The sequence below is a fragment of the Kogia breviceps genome, chromosome 14 (assembly GCF_026419965.1).
Source record: "Kogia breviceps isolate mKogBre1 chromosome 14, mKogBre1 haplotype 1, whole genome shotgun sequence".
In the NCBI taxonomy this organism is placed as follows: Eukaryota; Metazoa; Chordata; class Mammalia; order Artiodactyla; family Physeteridae; genus Kogia; species Kogia breviceps.
In genome coordinates, this window is record NC_081323.1 from 83,474,905 (window position 1) to 83,495,768 (window position 20,864).

Consider the following 20,864-nt stretch of genomic DNA (forward strand, 5'->3'; position numbering starts at 1 on the left):
ATCTCTAGTTGCATCCATGTTGCTGCAAATGGCATTATTTTGTTCTTTTTTATGGCTGAGTAGTATTCCACTGTATACATATGTACCACATCTTCTTTATCCATTCATCTGTCAAGGAATATTTAGGTTATTTCCATGTCTTGACCATTGTGAATAGTGCTGCTATGAACATAGGGGTGCGTGTATTTTTTGAATTATAGTTTTGTCCAGATATATGCCCAGGAGTGGGATTGCTGGATCATACGGTAATTCTATTTTTAGTTTTCTGAGGATGCTCCATACTGCTTTCCATAGTGGCTGCACCATCTTCCATTCCCACCAGCAGTGTAGGAGCGTTCCCTTTTCTCCACACCCTCTCCAGAATTTGTTATAAAATAAGTTTTACCTATCAACACAGAAAGTAGAATGATCATTACAAAAACTCAGATAAATGTCATTTTGCTCGAAATGCTCCAGTAGCTGCTCTCTTTGCTCAAAGCCTTTACAACGGCTACAAGCCCCTCTGTTAGCTCTGACTGCCTCTCACAGCCTTTCCCTCACGCACTCTGTTCCATCCACTCTGTTCCTTGATCTCATCTCAGGGCTTTTGCACCAGCCCCCTTCACTCCACCTGGAATGCTCTTCTTTCACAAGTCACCTTCTCGGAGCTCTACCCTGACCACCGGCTCTTCTGCAGGCATTTCTGACTTCCCTTATGCTGCTCTACTTTTCTTCTTGATGTGGGTTTTCACTTTGTAACATACAAGACACTTCGTTTGTCCATTTTGCTTATTATCCCTACCTTGCCTTCTAAAATGTAAGCTCCTCCAAGGCAGGGCGTTTTGGGGTTTTGTTCATTGAAGTGTCCCAAATGTCTGGGATGTGTCCTGGCATCTAGTAGGCCCACAGTAAATATATGCTGAATGAATCAATTCTATATTCGTCATGAGTGTGAGATAAAGACATTTTCAGATAAGCAAATATTCAGCCAGACTTTTATAAAATGAAATTTCGTTGTGCTTGAGGAATGCAGAGGATCTCTGATGAAAAGACTGAGATGCAGAAGGGAAGGAGGAGCAAAAAGTAATGGTAAATGTGGGGGCAAAGAAATAAACATCGCCTGTAAAAACATAATAACGCCTAACGTGTGTGCGGGGAAACAGTTGAGCGCTAAAATGCTGATCAAAGAAAGCATGGCAATTGGAAGGAGAAGTGATTTCACTTAAAAAGTTCTAGGGTTCTTGGGCTTCCCTGGTGGCGCAGTGGTTGAGAGTCCGCCTGCCGATGCAGGAGACACGGGTTCGTGCCCTGGTCCGGGAAGATCCCACATGCCGCGGAGCAACTAAGCCCGTGAGCCATGGCCGCTGAGCCTGCGCATCCGGAGCCTGTGCTCCTCAACGGGAGAGGCCCGCATACCGCAAAAAAAAAAAAAAAAAAAAAGTAATTTAAAAAGTTCTAGGGTTCTTATATTTGTCAGGAGGGGGAAGTACGTTAACTGTGGAATTTATTAAGTATGAATGTTAAAATAGCTAGCATGGCTAAAAGGATAGACATGCAATATATTATTCAAACAAATGGGGACAAGGTGGGAAAATAAAATGGAAAAAAAAGAGAGAGGAAACCGCCTCTAAAATCTTCAGTCGCTCACTCATGGCGGGATATATTACCGTTTAGCAAGAATTCACCCTGCCTGCGTCCCGCTCCACGAGAGGAATTAGATAGCCCCACTACACTGAGCTTGAGCTTGAACACGTGACTTGGTTTAGCCAGTGGAACGTGAGTAGATGTGGCACAAACAGGGGTTTGAGATGTCCTTGCCCGATTTGGCTTTGTCTCTCGTGTTCTTGCCACTGTTACCCGCCCTAGAGAGCCTTTGCTGCTTTACCCTAGTCCCAGCGAGCATATGTTGGGAACCGACCCACAATATGGAATTAGGAAGAGCAGGCAGAGCTGCAGCCAACCTCAGCCTGAGAGGGAGCGATATACGGTTTTGTCGTCGTGAGCCCCTGAGATTGTGGAGTTGTCTGTTGCAATATTACTGCAGTCACATCAAATTAATACACAGGTCAAAAGAAGGCAGGAGAAGAGCGGGAGGAAAGAAGCAGAAAATGCGGGTCAAGTTAGAAAATATAATGAGATGGTAGAAATAAACCCGAACTGATCACCAATCGCTGAAACATAAATGGACTAAAACTGTCTTAGTTAAAAGACAAGAACCGTCGGAAATTCCCTGGCGGCCGTGTGGTTAGGACTCAGCGCTTTGCCGCACGGTGCAGCCAAAAAAAAAAAAAAAAGACAAGGACTGTCAAACAGCATTAAAATAAAATTCAACCATATGCTATTTACAAGGGATGTACACAAAACGTAAGGACACAGAAAGATTGAAAAGCAAAGGATGGGAAAATATGTTGTAGGCATATGAAAAAAGAAAAGAAAAATGGAAAGGTTATATTAATGTCAGAAAAAAAATTGCCTTTAAGGCTAAAAGTTTTACTAAAGATAAAGAAGATCAATGAAGAATGAAAAAGAGATAATTCACCAGGAAGGTAGAAAAATTCTTATTTTTTTTATACATTAATAACATAGCCTAAAATATTTAAGGCAAGAATGGACAGACAGGGACTTCCCTGGTGGCGCAGTGGTTAAGAATTCACCTCCCAATGCAGGGGACGCGGGTTCAATCCCCCTGGTCAGGGAACTACATCCCACGTGCATGCTGCAACTAAGAGTTCGCCTGCCACAACTAAGGAGCCCGCCGGCCGCAACTAAGACCCGGCACAACCCAAAATAAATAAATAAAATAAATAAAAAATTTTTTAAAAAGAATGGACAGACATGAAAGGAAATACAGAAGTCCAAAATGATATGGGACAGTTAAAATTATTGCTTATAATAGTTAATAAATCAAGTACATAAAAACCAGAAAATATTTAATAGTATATATCACAGACTCGATCAAGTGGATACGTAGACAACATTGTACCAACCAGAGGAGAATATTTATGTTTTTCAAGTGCACATGAATATTTATGAAAAAGACCACACGTTAGTTCATAAAGCTAGCTTCAACACATTTCAAAGCATGGGTATCATAAGACTATATTCTAGTCTTAGAATAAGACTAGAATTAATTTGTAAATTAATTTACAAATCAATGATAGATAACCAGAAAACCAGTATACATTTAGAAATTTTTAAAAAATGTCTCAGTTCACAAGTTAATCAAAACATATCCATATTCATGGGGTAGGATGTTATGGAGAATAAAAACAAAGTAAATATAGCTACGTACCTCAATGTAAATAAATCTCAAAGCAATATTTATTGAAAGAAGAAAGTCATAGAGAAATGTATGCAGTATGAGTCCATTTATTTTAAGGTCACAGAGAAGCAAAGTGAAAAACATACTATTTAGGGATACATGTAGGTGGTTTTAAAGAAAAGCAAGGGAGTAATTAACCTGAAATTTGGAACAGCGGTTACCCCCAAGGGCACACAGGGGGCTTCTAAGGTTCTAGTAATATTCTAGTTTTTAAGCCAGGAGATGGGTTGTTGGGTGTCAAGTTCATGTTTATCATATAAAGTGTACCTACACATTTACTCCATTCTGTGTAGAGCTGATATATTTCACAAGAAACGTCGTTTTACCAAAAAGCCTCAGACATGGAACTTCTCTGCGGTCATGAGCCCTCATCTGGCCAGAAGGATGGTCCAGCTCCTGGAAATAAAGAGCTTCTTTCTAAACAGATAAATCAGGATGGGCACAAAACTTGACTTAGCTCATTCGTGGGGGGAAAAAATGAGTCCTATTGAATTGGTATTTTTTTCCAGATGGTATTAATTTTAGGAGACAGCCTGGGCATCATCACTGTCTCTCATTTGCTGAAACAAATTCCCCACAAATAAGGGCATGTTTCCATCTTGAGCTGCTGTTCCAGCAGCTGCTATTGTGGCATCTCCTTTCTTGCCTTGGGCCCTGTTTTGCTCTCCTTCCCTTTGCTCCTTTTCCTCATCTCCTTTCCTTAAAATTTCAGGGTTGGAGGATTCTCATCCCATGCAGGAATCCTGCCAACACCATCCCAGCTGGGTGGAGGTGCAGCCTCTGCTTACACACCTCCCCTGATGGGGAACTCACTCCTACAGCCCTGCGCCTCCCTGCCCACGTCCCCCTCTTTGGCAACAACCACTTAGAGTTACAGTTCCTTAATAAGCCCTTAATAAGGGCTTCCTTATTTGAACCCAACTCTAACTGCCTGTAGCATGGACCCATGGCTGATGGCTCAGCCATATGAGGTCCCAGATGCGGGACCACTCAGAAGGCTCTACCTCTCTTCCTTGGATATTCTGCAGATGTGGGCCAACGGCAGCCTGGTCCTCCCTTCTGCCCCACCCCCATCTTCTCCTTCTGGGGAAACTTCTTTAGTTTCTCAGTTCATTCCAAACAACACTGCTGATCTGTCTGAAAATCAAATCCACTCCCTCCCGTGCACATACCAGTGTGGGGCTTTATGAGGGCCTGGGGGATGTTTCTTAAGGCTTTTTCAGGTTTTGGGGAGACTTGGCCATGGAGTGGGAGGGGAACCTGTGGGAGGGCAGGGAGATGAGCCTGGAGGCCTGGAGGGAGCTTGGAGCAATGGACCAAGTACAGAGCTTGTCTCCCAGGGCTGCAGGGCGCCAGCCTGGCTTGGCAGTAGAAACTGCTCTGAGGATCTGTGGACCCCCGGTTCACCCATCCCCATCACCCCCCGATTCAGTGAAGACCTTAGCCCCCCAACCCCCCGGCTTTCTCTCACACGACCCTAATGGCCTCCTGCCTTGTGGGTCACACATGCCACACCCTGGCCGGCAACTTCCTCACCACATCCCTCAGCCACTTCCACCCACTGTCACACCTCAGCCTTATCATCAACTAGAACTTGACCCCTGAAATTTAAAAATATATATTTAACATTTTAATCAAATTAATCAATGCACATGGGTTAAAAAGAGATCATACAGGGCTTCCCTGGTGGCGCAGTGGCTGAGAGTCCGCCTGCCGGTGCAGGCGACGCGGGTTCGTGCCCCGGTCCGGGAAGATCCCACGTGCCGCGGAGCGGCTGGGCCCGTGAGCCACGGCCGCTGAGCCTGCGCGTCCGGAGCCCGTGCTCCGCAACGGGAGAGGCCCCAGCAGTGAGAGGCCCGTGTACCGCAAAAACAAAACAAAACAAACAAAAAAACAAAAAAAACAAAAAAACCACGAAGATCCAACACAGACAAAAATAAATAAATAAATAAATTAAATTTTTTAACAAAGAGAGATCATACAGAGGGGCTTATATAATGAAAAGCACTGGAGCCCTGCCCACGTCCCCCTCTTTGGCGACAACCACTTATTACAGTTAGCTCTTGAACAACACGCGTTTGCACTGCTCAGGTCCACTTAGCTGTTTTCCCAGTAAATATGTATACAGTCTGCCCTCCATATCCTTGGATTCCACATCCGCAGATTCGCTCAACAGCAACGGTCCGCGGTTTGTTGAATCATCCACGGATTCGGAGGGTCAACTGTGAGACTTAAGCATCCTCGGATGCTTAAGATACCTTCTTATCTCTAAGAACAAGCCGGTGTCGCTTGTTTTGTCAGCAATGTGAGTTGTAGGCAAGAGAAACCAACTCCGGGAAATTGAAGTAGAAAAGGCATTTATTAGAAGTATATATATCGAGAGATTTACAACATCAGCGGGAGGCTGGAGATCTAGAGGGTGGAGGTTCGCATAGGAATGACACCCCAATTCGCGTTCCAGCATCGGCGTGGTGCAGCCTCTTGTTCCAGAGCCCTCAGTGCTGGACACTGCTCTGTGGTCCCTGCCGCTTCTAGAATCTGAGTGTTGTCTCCCCAAGCAGCCTCCAGCCTCACCAGAATGGAACCTGCGCGAGTCTGCTTCTCCACCTCATGACTTTAGTATTCGAGTCTGAGGGGGTGCGTTTGATTGGCTGGGCATGAGCTTGACTCTGGCTGTGGGGGAGGCTGGGAAAGAGTGTTTGTCATTTTCTCTTTTTTTTGGATGGGAGGAAGATTCCCCAAACAATGGAGAGGAGCCCAGACTCAGAGTAGTTGACAAGGATGACATATGTCTACCATGTTGGTATTTCTTGATTTATCAACTTTTTTTTTTTTTTTTTGCGGTACGCGGGGCTCTCGCTGCTGTGGCCTCTCCCGTTGCGGAGCCCAGGCTCCGGACGCGCAGGCTCAGGGGCCACGGCTCACAGGCCCAGCCGCTCCACGGCATGTGGCATCTTCCCAGACTGGGGCACGAACCCGTGTCCCCTGCACCTGCAGGCGGGATCTCAACCACTGTGCCACCAGGGAAGCCCTTGATTTATCAGTTTTAAGTATCCGACGACTTCTTCCACCAAGACCTGAAGATTTATTTATCCTCCCTCCAGCCCCACTTCTTCCAACATAATTACTCCCCATTTATAATTATTATTTATGTCCAGAATTCCAGTTCCCTGAGGAGAAATAATATATGACCACACAAAAACTTATACACACGGGCTTCCCTGGTGGTGCAGTGGTTAAGAATCCACCTGCCAATGCAGGGGACACGGGTTCGAGACCTGGTCCGGGAAGATCCCACATGCCGCGGAGCAGCTAATCCCGTGCGCCACAACTACTGAGCCTGCGCTTTAGAGCCCACGAGCCACAATTACTGAGCCTTCGTGCCACAACTGCTGAAGTCCACGTGCCTAGAACCCCATGCTCTGCAACAAGAGAAGCCACTGCGTCGAGGAGCCCACCCACCACAATGAAGAGCAGCCCCCGCTCGCCGCAACTAGAGAAAGCCCACACGCAGCGACGAAGACCCAATGCAGCCCCAAATTAATTAATAATTAATTAATTTTAAAAAATTTATATACACATGTTCATAACAGGGCTATTCATAGTAGCCCCAAAGTAGAAACAGCCCAAATGTCCATCAGTGGGTGAATGGATAAACAAAATATGGTGTATCCATACAATGGAATATTATTCAGCCATGAAAAGGAGTGAAGAACTGATGGATGCTACAACGGGAGTGAATTGCAAAAACATTACGCTAAGTGAGAGAAGCCAGTCAAAGACCAAGTTACTATAAGATTTCATTTGTATGAAATGTCCAGAGTCGGCAACTCCACAGGGACAGAAAATAGATGAGTGGTTGCCAGGGGATGGGGGGAGGCTCTGGCAGCCACTGGCAGGGGTTGGAAGCTAACTTCTGAAAGGTGCAGGGTTTCTGTTTGGGGTGATAGATGTGGTCTAAAATCAATTGTAGTGGCGGTTGCACAACAAGGTGAATATGCTGAAAGCCCTTGAATTGTATGCGTTAAATAGGTGAATTGTATGGTATGTGAATTATATCTCAACAAAGCTGTTAAAAAAAAAAAGGATAGGATGATGGATGGTGTGGGCTGTGTCTCCCGAGGCCCTCCCGGAAAGGCCTGCTATGGTCCGGCAGCTCCCACCATCTTGATCTCAAAGAGCAAGTGGCAGCTCAGAGAAGGAGCCCTAGACCAGGAGTCAGCAACTTGCTCTGTGTGAGCCTGTGCCCTCTCTGAGCCTCATTCTCTCCCCTGATTCCCCCAGGAGCACTGAGAAGCGATGCAGGAAGCAGCAGTGGACAGAGGAGCCAGGGGTCCCCATGGCAGAATTCAGCCTGAGGTCTGTAGCCCGGACCCTGGCAGGACAGGGGTGGTGGTAAGATGCCCCACTCTCCCTGCCCTGAGGGACAGAGGCCACCCCTCCAGGCTCTGTCTTTTAACATCCCAGAGCCCAAGGGTTTAGGTTCTGAGACTGCAGAGCATGAGAGCAAATTACCTACAACTAAAAGCCCTGGGTTGTTGGTAGTAAACAGGGCATTCAACTGTAACCTGTATCCACAACGATTTTGCCAATCTTTTTTTAGATGTTTTCTTAACAGCCTACAGAGAACTTCAGTCTCCTCCCTTCCTAATCCCCTGCTTTGCACAAACATGAAATTAATCTTCTAAACACCCAAGGCGGTTCCAAAAAGAAGTGAGCAGAGAGAAAGTGTGGGGGTGAGCTTGCGGGGAGCCCCACCCTCCCATCATCAGAGATCTCTCTCCTGTTTGACTCACAGCCCAGGAGGGTCAGGTAGCTGAATGGCCACTGATGCTTCATAACATCCCCTGCACCAAACCCTCTAAGCATCCGTCAGGTCCTGCTTGCATATCTCCAGTGATGGGGGGTGGGGGGCCGCTCATCATCTGTAAAGTCAGCTTGTTGTATCTGAAATAGCTTCGCCTAGGGCAGAATTCTCCCTCAGACCAAGCTGGCTTCTGCCCACTTTTGCGCTTCTTCCTTGGGCCTAGCTATGCCCTCTGGGGATTTTAAGACCAGCACCTTATGCCTCACACCTGTTATTGATTAGTCCAGCCATTAACAAGAAACCTGTGTGCCCGGCCCTTAAAGGGAAATGATCCCTTCCTTGGTGTTGGCCACAGATGGGGAAGCCTATCCCCCACAGATACCCAGATACCCCCCCATCCCACCTGGAACACATCCTCTTTCCCTGCACCCTGCCCAGGCTCAAAGAATATCTTATATAAATTAGAAAAAGGTACCCCTGAATCCAGGTAGATGCAGCTTCATGCCAGGATCAGGGGTTCAGCCTTTGTGGATCCCTTAGCCAAGTGCCCTTGAGCAGTGAACGACGTGCACAACTGTACCAGGTGGCCCTGCACCTACCTCCTCCTGGGTGTGGGGTCTCAGCAAATGGCTGTGTCATCCCCCTGTGGTGTCTCAAGCCGATCAATTTGGCTGGAACCTTGTTCCCTAGAATCCTCTCCCCTCTAGTTGGCCTGAAGAGAAATTTGTGCTCTGAGGCCATCAAGGCTAGAGGTGGGAGAGACAGACACAGAGATGCCAGCAGGTTCTGGTTTGTCCTTGCCCTTTCCTCCGTCCTCCTTTTGAGGACTGCTGGTCCTGATGGCTCACAGTGTCCTGGGCCTTCCACCGGATGCTTGGCTATGATCTCACAGAGCAGAAGCTGTGAAGTCACTTCCATCAAGCCAGTCTACACTGGCTCTGCCTTCCCTCTCCAGCAGCCAGACCCATTTGGCTTCCAGATTTTTCTGCAAGCTCCACCTGCACCCCTGCTTAGAGAGGGCTGGCTGGTGACATTCCCTGGTACCCATAAAGCTCCCTACTTTGGACCTTTCCTTCCCAGACCCTCCCCAGCGGTACGGGTGCTAATTCCTATACTATAACCCTCGCCGGGGTTCTGCTTCCCTCGCTGAGCCCGAATGATGCCCACCCCTTACCCACATCAGAGTAAGTGAGAGCAGCCTGGATGCCCGCTTCCTCCCCAGCTCATAGTTACTTGCTCCCCATGTCCTGTTGGCTGTATGCCCTTAGTGTCCCTCTAATGGCCACACCCCCACCATGTGCTCCTCCATCCAGGCCTCTGTCACTTCTTGCCTGCACTATTTTATCAGTCTTTTCTGGTTTTCTAGCTCTGGTCCAGCTCTGTGTCTGTGGCTCGTATTTCTCTCTGCCCCAAATCTCTCTGCGGCTCCCAGCCATGCACGAGGACCAAGGTTTTTACCTGGGGTTCAGGGACCCTGCCAGACCCACACTCACCACCTTCACAGGCAAGTCTCCACCTGCTCCTCATCCTGTGCCCTGGGTCAGCCACTCTGAATCGCCCCTTCCACCCCTGCTGAAACAGTGTCGCTAATGATTGTTCTGGGAAAAGCGAGAGGGAGAGGATCCTGCAGACAGGATCCACTCCCCACCTTGGCCACCACTCCCGTGTCTGTCTGGAAAACTCCTATTCATCCTTCAGAACTTCAGCCTCAGTGCTCACCTCTGCTCACCTGTTCCCTGGGCCACACCGTCCCCACTGGCCCCCATTAGAAGGGATCACTCCCTCTGGTTCTCCTGCGGTTCCTTGGGCTTCCAGTGTCCTCGCCCTGTCCCACTGGACGACAGTGGCCTTTTGCCCTCTGTCTTCCTGTGCCTATGAGTGACCAGTCAGCAGACCTCCCACGTGCCAGGGGGATGGGAGCCGATGCGCTGAGGAGCAAGGGGACATCACGGGGCGGGAGCCACGTGGTCAAACTGTCATCAAAGAACTTGCGAGGGAGCCAGGGCCAAACCACTTGGGGACACCAAAGGGGCAAGAGAGTTCTGGGAGAGAGCACTGAGGGTGTGTGTCCTGCCTCCCCTCCTGGGAAGCCTGGCCCTGGGCAGTGTGGGCTCACCTGAGTGGACACATAGGAATAAGGGGTGCTTGCCTCGGATGGAGGGACCAGCTTGGAACTCACCCAATTTGTCCTCATCCTCTTCTTCCTCAGCAGCAGCAGCAGCAGTACTGCTAACAGTTACCATCGCTTTTGGGATTCAGAATTTACAAGGTGTAACAATCCACAGTTGCTCTGAGGTTCTTTTTTTTTGCGGTACGTGGGCCTCTCACTGCCATGGCCTCTCCCGTTGCAGAGCACAGGCTCCGGATGCGCAGGCTCAGCGGCCATGGCTCACGGGCCCAGCCACTCCGCGGCACGTGGGATCCTCCCGGACTGGGGCACGAACCCGCGTCTCCTGCATCGGCAGGCGGACTCTCAACCACTGCGCCACCAGGGAAGCCCCCTGCTCTGAGGTTCTTAAGGGCTCAGCAAGTGGGGTACTGCAAATGCCCACTCGTGGGGGTGGAAGCTAGGATTGGAGTGGAGTCAGGCCTGCATCGGGACCTCTGTTAAGTGCGCTCTGGGTCCCAAGATGCCCAGAACACCTGGTTAGGCTGAGGGAGGCTGAGTGACAGTGATGACCAGGCGGCGGTGGTACCCGCAGCTCAGCCTTTTCTAGGTCTAAACTTAGTTATCCCACAATCTCTCTATGGGAGTCGGGCAAGTCCCTTTTCTTCCCTGGGCCTCAGTTTCCTCATCCACAAAATGGGATAACACAGCACAGTTCTGGGGTTGGCGAAGCGACCCACATGGGTAGTGGCTGTGGAGTCGCTTTGAATCCATACATCCACTTGCTCTGGGAAGGAGGGTTTGGGCCACAGGCTGATGGTCGCAAGGCTCTCTGTGCCTCAGATTGGATGGCTGCAATGCCCTTGCCCTCTTTTTCTCAGGAGCTGCAGGGTGCCCCTGTGTGGGTGCAGGGGATTCTCACAGGTGACCCGTCATGCTCACGTGGCCCACGGGGCACACTTTGCACAGAGAAGGAACAGTGAGACAGACACTAGCTGTGGGATGGAGTGGTGGTGGTAGTGGTGTGTGTCCTGGACCCAGAGGGATTCTGGGACTATAGCCTGGCCTGGGGATGGGTGGCCAGAGCTGGAGGAGGAGCCCGTGTACATAGAATGAGTGGCACAGAATTCTGTAGTTGGACTGCTGGCCCCATTCCGGCTCCTCCATGTCCTAGGCTGTGTGCACTCCGCTGGTTACTTGCAACGCCTTTACTTACTCCTCTGTACAATGGGGTAATAGCAGCACTGCCCTCTGAGAATTGCGTGAGGATTACTTGAGTTTATATGCTATGGCACCAGGCCCATATTAGCTGTTATCATTCCTCCAAGCTGCTGACCCGGTGCAGTAGGAAGCCAGCAGGAGGTTCTGGGGAAGGACAATGCATTCTGCAGCCCTGGCCTCCGTGCAGCATCTGCTCTGGTGATGTGGGAGCCATCGCCTCCCTCTGAGTCTCAGGTCCCCTTTCTGGGTAGCCACGTGGGCTCACTGGGACCCCAGCCACCGAGGGGCTTGTTGGCCAGAAGCCCCGCTCTGATAAAGCCGGCGGTGGAAGCAGATCCTGGACCATCAGACGCTTGTCTCAGGGCTGTCATGTGGGCTTTTATCAGAATAAACAGGTTTTGTTATGCATTTCACAATCTTAGCATCTTTAATTTATCGCACAACACATTGGAGAGGATTTAGCATGTATCTAATTAATTTGACGAAAATAGTTCAGCAACTGTAAACAAGGCTGCAGAAACACTCTTGCCGGGAAGCGGTGTGTTGACTCCTTCAGGGCTTAGAGAGGGCTGTAGCTTGAGGCTGCGCTGACGCTGCAGGACAGAAGAGGTGACACAGCCTAGGCACGGGGGTGAGGGCTTACACACTGGGCGGGAGGCCAGGGGACAGCCTGGCCACAGACTAACTGGGAGCCTTGGTTTCTTGTGCTCATGAAGGGACAGTAAGCCCTGCCCTGCTTCCTGCTCGGGGGACCAGGTGAGGATTTCCTGAGATGAGGATCCGAGAAAGTGAGAGCTCGTGATGGGGTCTTTGATGTGAAACTCCCAGCAGGAAGGTGCGTGGTGTGTGCACCTGCGCACGTGCAAGTGTGTGCGTGCCCTTCTGGCCGCCGGTGCTGCCTGGCTGCCTGGCCAGTGGCAACGCCACTGGGGTCAGGAGCGCCCCTCTTCCTTCCTGGGGGCACATCAGGAGCAGACCCTCATATGACCCCCAATGTACAATCCCTTCCACTTGAGTGTGTGTGGACCTGTAACTTGCTTTTAACCCCCCAAAATGTGGCAAAAGTGATGAGATGCCACTCCCATGATTACGGTACATTATATAAGACTCTGTTTTAGCAGACTGGAGAGAGACTTTCATTACTGGCTTCCCGAAGCAGTTATGTTGGAGAAAGCCATGTGGCAGGGAATAGCACAGAGCCTCTAGGACCCGAGGCCACCTGCAGTGGACTGCCAGCAAAAAGTCCTCAGCCATACGGACACCGGGAAATGGAATGAATTCTGAAAAAGCCACAATAAGTGTGGGAGCGGGTTCTTCCCCAGTCAAGCCTCCAGATGAGAACACAGCCCGGCTGACAGCTTGGCTGTAAGACGCTGAGCAGGTGACTCAGCGAGCTGTGCCCAGACTCCTGTCCCAAGGAAACTGTCAGGTAACAAATGTGTGTGTTGTCTTAGGTCACTAAATCTCTGGTTATGTTTTTATGTAGCAATAGAAAACTAATTCAGGAGGCATCAGGGATAGAGCTGATCTCTGGTGTAGCTGTCCCTCACTCCTGGCAGAACTTACACTCCTGGAGGATCAAGCCCCTCATTTGTGAGGACGGGTTATCGGAGATACCCTGGGGTAGCTAAGATCTGAGATCCACTCAGCACGTGGTAGATGCCAGAACACAATAGGTTGCTTTGTGAAATGCTACATACAGTCGTCTCCAAGAACCATGTGATCTTGGGAGACTAAGCTATGCCTGTACATTTGACCTGAGTATTGTAAGACTTGCTTCCATTATTAGGGACTTTATAGGTTACAAGGAACCTTCCCACTGGGCAGGGGAGCAGGAATTAGCCGTCGGCCAGCAGTAACCAGGTAACTAGGACACGTGGTAAAAGGAGCCGAGTCTCTTTGTGGATATGCTCTGGGCTGCTGGGTCCTGACCCCAGGTTCTACTTGGCCCGTCAGAGACATGCAGCCTCTCCTCTCTGTGAGCTGATGAAATCTGGAGAGCAGGGAGCAGGAGGAGTTGGAACTGGCCCCAGCTCACTGGCTTGGAAGTTTGAATGGATGGTTCTCAGTGATGGGGGTGCAGTCAGCATGGAGGGAGTGCCTGACTCCCTGATCTGGCTTTGAGGGACCTCCAGGAAAGAGGCATGGGCTGGAGAGGGGTTCGAGTCCTCCTGGAGGCTGGGAGTCTGCAAGGTGAGGCTGCCCTTCAAGGGATGGACACCAGCCGGATTACCAGCCTCGCAGCTGCAGGCAGGGCAGATGCCGAGGAGATTGGGGGGTGGGCAGTGCAGTGGTTACTTGCTCAGAGCCTGGAGCTCCTCACTTACTAGCTGGGCGACCTCAGCAAGTCACTTCGCCTCCTCTGTAAATGGGGATCCTAACAGACCACTTTCGAGGGTCAGGGTGAAGGTAAAAAGAGCCACAGCCCTTAAAGCACTTGGCAGAGTTGTCTGGTCCGCCGTAAGCACCCAAGAGGCTTGGCTACTAAGAGTTGCGCCCCAGGAGGGCAGGATGCTTGTCCCGCCCAGTGCTTCAGCCCAGGCCCCCAGCATCACGCAGGAGGTCCTCAACAGCGGCTTGTGAGATTCGTGAGAAGGGAGCGCCAGGGCTCGCTTCCCCGTTTGTCCCTTCATCGAGGTTACATCTGCAGAGGATGTGGGTGTCCCTGAGTTCCGTGGAGGTGTCCCTCCATCTGGGCTGGTCTGGTATTCCTCCATTCCTGCCAGGCAGGGTGGAGAGCCGTGGCGTGGGGCCTCTCCTGCCACCCTGGGGTTGTGGGGGGGCCCTGCCGCTGTATCTCTGCTGACTTCTCACCCTCGGGGTTCGGGGGAGGGAGCTCTGTCCTTACTTGACCCTGAGCTCTGACTCACACCGGCTTCTGAGGCCCCCAGAACGACTTTCCCAGTCTGGGCCCGCCCCCACTGTTTACTCTTGGCAAATGGGACCTTCCTGTTTCTAAGAAAATGGCTTTAATGGGTAATTGTCTCCTGTCTTCATACAGCATCTTTCATCCAGGTGCCTGCAGCACCCAGCTTGTTAAACGGAATGCTTAGAAGGTACTGGGACTTCAAAAGTGCCCCTGGGCCACTGGAGCGCCTTGCAGGCTCCCCGCAGCGTGAGCATTCGGAGGTCCGGGGCGTCTGCTGCTCCACCGGGCCCCAGGGTCTGGTGACAGTGAGAGCGTGACCTCGGGTGGCTTCCCTGAGGACCACGATGTGCCCAGCCCTGCGTGGGCTACACCAGGCCCAAGGCAGCCCTGCTCCCCACCCATCGCCCTCAGGGCCCCGAAGACTAGGGAGACAGAGGTCGACTCAACTGTACATACTTCTTCCTTTTAATTTTAATTTGTCAAATGTAAGCAGGCCCCTCAATGAGAGGCTGTAATAAGAGTTACGTAGTTCCACAGTTCCACAGGCCTACCCCTCCTCCTGCCCCATTTCTCCCCTGCCGCAGAGGCCACCGCTCTCAATTCCAGCTGATTCTTTCAGGGTTCCCTCCGTAGCACTAAATAACAAGCTTGTGTTGCTACCAGTTGGCTCCTCAGTGTCAAGTTTATCTAAGGACTTCCTACTGTAGGAGGTGAGCATTTATCTACACACACACGCACACAGACACACACACGACCTCCACATTTCCCAACCACCATCCTCCCAATATATCTGTGTTCCGTTCCACCGAAGATGCTGACACTTCCTTGATCTTTCCAGAAGGTCTCAACGAACGGTTATTACACAACTGGGACGAGTTTGAAGCTAATCTGTTTCTTGAACAGGGGAGGATGCGAGCCCGGCCTGTGGTCGAGCCAGCGTCTGCAGAAGGCATCAATGCGAAGCACAGTCCACAGCTGTTGATGGTAAGGGCCCACTGTGTTTTGGGTCCTCTGCTTCGGGCTGGGGTGCAGGCCTATACGTGCGTGACACAGACGCAGCCGGCATTCCCCTGCAAGTTAGTATCTGGAAGTGCAGTGACATAATAGCCGGCTTAGACCCTGGGCCCAAGGACGGCTGGGCCACGTGGCCTTGCAGTTTGGGGGATCTTGTCTCTGACAGCCATGTCTTCTGCCAACGACCAGACAGGGTTTGTAGCCCCAATTGATAATCACCGATCAAGTTCCAGACGCGAGGTTTTAACCCTCATAACCAACTTGCTGAGTAAATACAACCGATTTCGTTAGCAGAGGCCAACTCTGATAGACAGCATGGATAAACAACAACGTCCTACTGTAGAGCACAGGGAACTATATTCAATATCCTGTGATACACCAGAATGGAAAAGAATATGAAAAAAGAATACATATATGTATAACTGAGTCACTTTGCTACACAGGGGAAATTGACACGACATTGTAAATCAAGTACACTTCAATCAAATTTTTTCTTAAATACAAACAGTTTCGGGTTACGGGTAAGGAAACAGAGACCCTGAGGCAATTCAGTGATGTGTACTAGGTCACAGAGAAGTCAGGCCCAGCAGGACCCAAACCCAGGTCTAATTCCAAATTCGGGCTCTGGTCTATCCACAGCCCCCAGACCCTGGGGAGAAGATTGCAGCTATACTGCTGTTCCCCCTACAGATCAGCCCACAGGCCCCGGGCACTGGGGAGGGATGCCTTCCAGGGAGGGCTCTGCTCTCCACCGTCCCTCCACTGTGGGCGCTCCAGCCTGTGGAGTGGGAGGGGGGCCCGGCTCCACGATCTCCTTCACAGGGCAAGGAAGCTCCATCTACAGGCTCTTTTCCTGGGGGGTAGGGGTGGTAGGGGGCATTAAAAAGTGGCCCACCCCCTGTCCTGGCTTCTGATTCACCCCACCCTGAGCCAGGCGGGGGCGGAAGCTGCTGGACGCTGGGCAACTGGGCTAATCGCTAAGCCAGGGCAGCGGGGCGTGGCCTGACATTATTATAGTTTGTCCTGTTGCCTCTGGCCCGGCTCACAGGACAGGCTGTGAGGAGGCCCTGAGCCGCAGGAAGCACACGTTAGTACAGCAAATTGGCCTGCCTGGCCGTCTCCAGGCCCCTGGGAGGCCCCCGAGTCCAAGCATTGCCTGGGCCACCATCTGCCGCCAGGATGTCCCACAACGCGAAGAGTGAGTGGGAAGCCCGTCTGGACATCCCCTCTGACTCAGCTCCCAGGTCTCTTCCAGGATGTGGTAAAAGTCTTCCAGTGGCACCTCGAGCCAGCCCTTCCCTGCCTCAGGCCTCAGTTTTCTCAGCTGTCTGATGGGATGAGGTCTGTGCTTTGTGAGCCAGGGGGCTGGTCCCCACCATTCACCGCTTGTCCCCCTCTCCCCTTCCCAGCCCAGACCCCAAACACATGCGTGGTCAAGCCTTCAGAGGTTTCCAGTGCTAGCTGTCCAGCCATCCCTGGCCTTAGTGTCCCAGACATTACAAAGTAGAGACGAGCCTTCCTTGCTATGCATTTTCTGAATTTCTGACCCACAGAAACCGTGAACACGCCACTGTGATTTGGGTGATTCTTTACGTAGCAATAGCTCATAACCCAAAGTAGAACTAAAAGGGGATAACAGAGGGGAAAGTTCTTCCCAAGGCACAGAGCTTGGAGAAAGCCTGTGAGCCTGACGGCAAATACCTGGAGGAAGGATAGTGGAGGCTGGAGAGCTGAAGAGTGTTCCCAGTTGGGTGGGTACAGGCCGTGCATGGCCCAGCTCATAAACTGCCACATTTATGCTTCCCACCGAGGCTGTCAATCTCCAGCTGAGAGTCCCCAGCCCCTCAGCCACAATTCACATGGCTATCCTCCAAAAAGCCCTCCCCTGCAAAGCTCAGTGCTAGGTTCAAGCCTAAGTTTTCTATGGTTTGTGTAGGTCAACAGAAGGTAGCACTGTCACCTCCCTGTATCGAGGACCTAGACCTCTATGAATGCAACCCAAGAATACCTGCACTTTTACAACCGCATGTCTGAGCTCAGCTGGCTGTGAGCTACAATCCCTAGGTTACTCCTGTGCTGCTGTACATCCCTGTGACCCCCTCAGCACAAGTTGCTGCTGGGTCTGACCCGCCCTGTGGCTGCTGAGGCTAGAAAGACAAGTCACGTCACCCTCTGCAGTGATGCTGCCGTGAGAGCCCCCACTTCTACCCGGGGACCCCTGGATCCTCCTGGCTGTGACCTGGTCGCCATACGTCCTGTCAAACTCTGTAGCCACTTAACTCTGAGGAAGGCAATGCGAGCACGTGAGAAGGACCTCCCCTGGGGGGGGGCCGGGGGGGTGGTCAAGCCAGGGCTCAGGAGGTCTGGGTTCTGATACCTGCTTTTCACCATCCCCCACCTCCCCATCACATCCCCAGTCATGAGATAAGAGGCTGGACAAAGGGGTCAGTCCCCTCCCTCCCACAACTAGGCTCACCAAATAATCCCTGGGAGGCGGGGCCCTAATACCAGGGAGATGCAAGCTTCCTGAAGACCGCTTTCCCCACTCAGAATCCAGACCAATAAATCCGGCATTGGCCGAGGGACATCCAACACACGCTGCTGGCACAGTAGTCCCTGTGTTCATGGTTGAGGCATCCACCCCCTCCCGAGTGACGGGGGGCCAGACTCAGGCCACCACTCTGCAGTTAATGTTTCCAGCAGAACCCAGATTCAGAGCCAATTTACCCTGTGCGCCTTCTTATCCCAAAGGAAATTGCCTTTCACGTACATCAACTTTCTAATTAGCAGACGGGATGACGGAGATCTTAAGGATAATTAGGGGGAGGTCTGCCTTTTCCCAAACTCCCTGCTGTCCCTCCTCCCCAGGCCCACCCCTGTCTGGAGACTTCCTCTAATTTAGAGCCACTTAGAAAAGACAAGGAAGCCTTTAAAGCTAAGAAGAATGTCTCCCAGGATGCCTCCTGCCTGTTTCGTAGCAGCGGCCAAGAGGGCTGCCCAGTGTGCTTGATCTGCAGAAGTGTGGGAGAGGCACCCCGTTCAAGGGGCCTGTGGCCACAGCATCCTGCTATAAAAATAGCTGCGGGAGGAGAATGGACAGGATTCCTCTGCCAGTGTGCCAAGAGTGGCCCTAAACCAAGACACGATGGAGCCCCAAGCCCGGTCTGGGAATCCTTTGCTGGGTCCTGCTTGGGCCCTCGAGGTCCCCTCTCAGTGGTCGGGGTGCCACATCTGAACAGCCCTGCCCCCTCTGCTGCCCTCTCCCGCTGGCCCCTGGCCCCTCCCACTCGGCCTTTCATATCTGAGCAACTCCATGGGTGCCCCAGGACACCCACACCTTATGTGCTCTCCTCTCAGAGCAGTGACCTCTCCCACTGCGTCCTCCTCATCCTTCAAGGCCCAGTTCATTGGGTCCCAGCCCATAATGTCCCCTCTGAACGGGCGGGTGTTGGCACTTTTTGTCTGGTCCCCTCACTCTCAGAGCCACACCTGTTTTGTTCAGCTCCGTGCGTAGCACCCAATGGATAATTGATGAGTGAATGAAGAAACTCAGCGTTCATTGTCTGACTGGGTTACTACAATGACCCAAGCCCAGGAATTGTCAAGGATGAGTTCTTAGTCCCCCAGAACACCCAGTGGAGGGCCACAGTAGACAATCAATGAGCATTTGCCAATTTGAGTTGCCTTTGCTTGGAAAGTGGTGAGCTCCCCATCACAGGTGGTATGCAAGCAACAGCCACTTGATGGGGAGGCTGCAAAAGACACTCAGCATCTAGCAGGGCTGGACTCAGAGGGCTGATGGTTCCCTCCATGCTCCCATAGGCCAGGTGACTGAAAGCCTCTAGGTGGGGCAAGGGTGGTGAGGGAAAAGCAGGTGGTCCTTGCTCTGCGGAGTAGAGGTTGGAGATAGACAGTGACTCCAGTGGGGGAGGGGAGGGGGGGGCATGTGACCTGGGCAAAGGCTTGGAGGAAGGAAAATGAAGGAAGGATTTGGAAAGCACTGGAGGTCAAGGTGGTGGCTGGCTGGGGCGGTGGGGGCAGTATCCAAGGGCAGTGGGCCTGGGGGGGCAGGGGACAGCCTGCCGATCACAAAGAGTTAGTGGTGAGAGGTTAGGGGTAAAGCCACCTGCCCCAGCTTGCTCTCATGTGGTCTGGGTGACGGCTGTCACCCTGCAGCGGGGTGGCCTTGTCCTAAGGCGATTGGTCTCTTTCAAGTTCCCATCCTGGCTTGGTCACCCCTGAGACCTCGGGTTGCCCTCTGGAAAGTGGGGTGCTCTTCACAAGCGTCTGAGTCCTCTGACTCCCTGGGGCCCACCTGAAATTCCAGTTCTGAGACTAATTGCTCCTGGGAGCACCTGGCTGGGACCACAAACCCCTCAGGGGGTCTCTCTGACCCCAACGACTGGCCGTCTCCCAGCGGTCAGCCGAGCCAAACAACGTGACCTGGTGATGGCAACAGACTTGCCATAGCCCCATCAGGCTGATGGGGGACTGTGGTGGTAAGTTGCATCAGGAATTCCATCCAGGGGCTTCCCTGGTGGCGCAGTGGTTAAGAATCCCCCTGCCAAAGCAGGGGACACAGGTTCGAGCCCTGGTCCGGGAAAATCCCACATACCGCGGAGCAGCTAAGCCCATGCGCCACAGCTACTGAGCCTGCGCTCTAGAGCCCGCGCACCACAACTACTGAAGCCTGTGTGCCTAGAGCTCGTGCTCTGCAACAAGAGAAGCCACCGCAGTGAGATGCCCGCGCACCACAACAAAGAGTAGCCCCCGCTCGCCGCAGCTAGAGAAAGCCCGCGCGCAGCAACGAAGACCCAACGCAGCCAAAAATAAAAATAAATAAATTTATTAAAAAAAAAAAAAAAGAATTCTATCCATGTGGGGGCTCTGCCCTCCAAACCGGGCCAGAGACTCCTTCCCAGGGCACTGGGCTGCCTGATGGCCGCTTCCAAGCAGCCAGCTTTCTGGCACCATTTCTCAGATGGGGAAAACTGAGGGTCTGTGTGTTGCTGAGAGACAGTCCCACAGCGAGGGTGCAACTCAGAGCTTCTTTTTCTCAGGACCGCCGCATGCGCCTCACATTTCCCTCTACTCCCCTCCACCCCAGGGACAAGTGTTTCCCGACCATGTCTCCTGGGGGGTTTCCACGGTCTCCACCAGATTTCTGACCAGCTCTTCCTGCTTTCATAATATGAAGGAGGAGGCGGCCAGGGAAGGAAACCATGGCGACTCATTTACTCAGCATTTGTAAGCTCTGTTGTGACTCACTGCGATTCCCTCTTGCATTTCCCTCCTCCTGGCAGGCTGGCAGCTCTCCGAGAGCTCAGGACTGTCTTGGGCCCTCAGGAGCCCCTGCATTGTCCTGAGCAGTGATCTCCAGAAGCAGGAGCTCAGGGACACCCAGGCCTTGCATATGGACACCTCCGGCCAGCAGGAAGCAGGGGTGGTAGCCCCGGATGGCATCGTCTCTCCCCGCTCAGCAAGCCCAGAGTCAGGAGGCCCCAGGGCCAGGCTCATGGACCAGGCCAGGAAAGGCTGCTGCCAG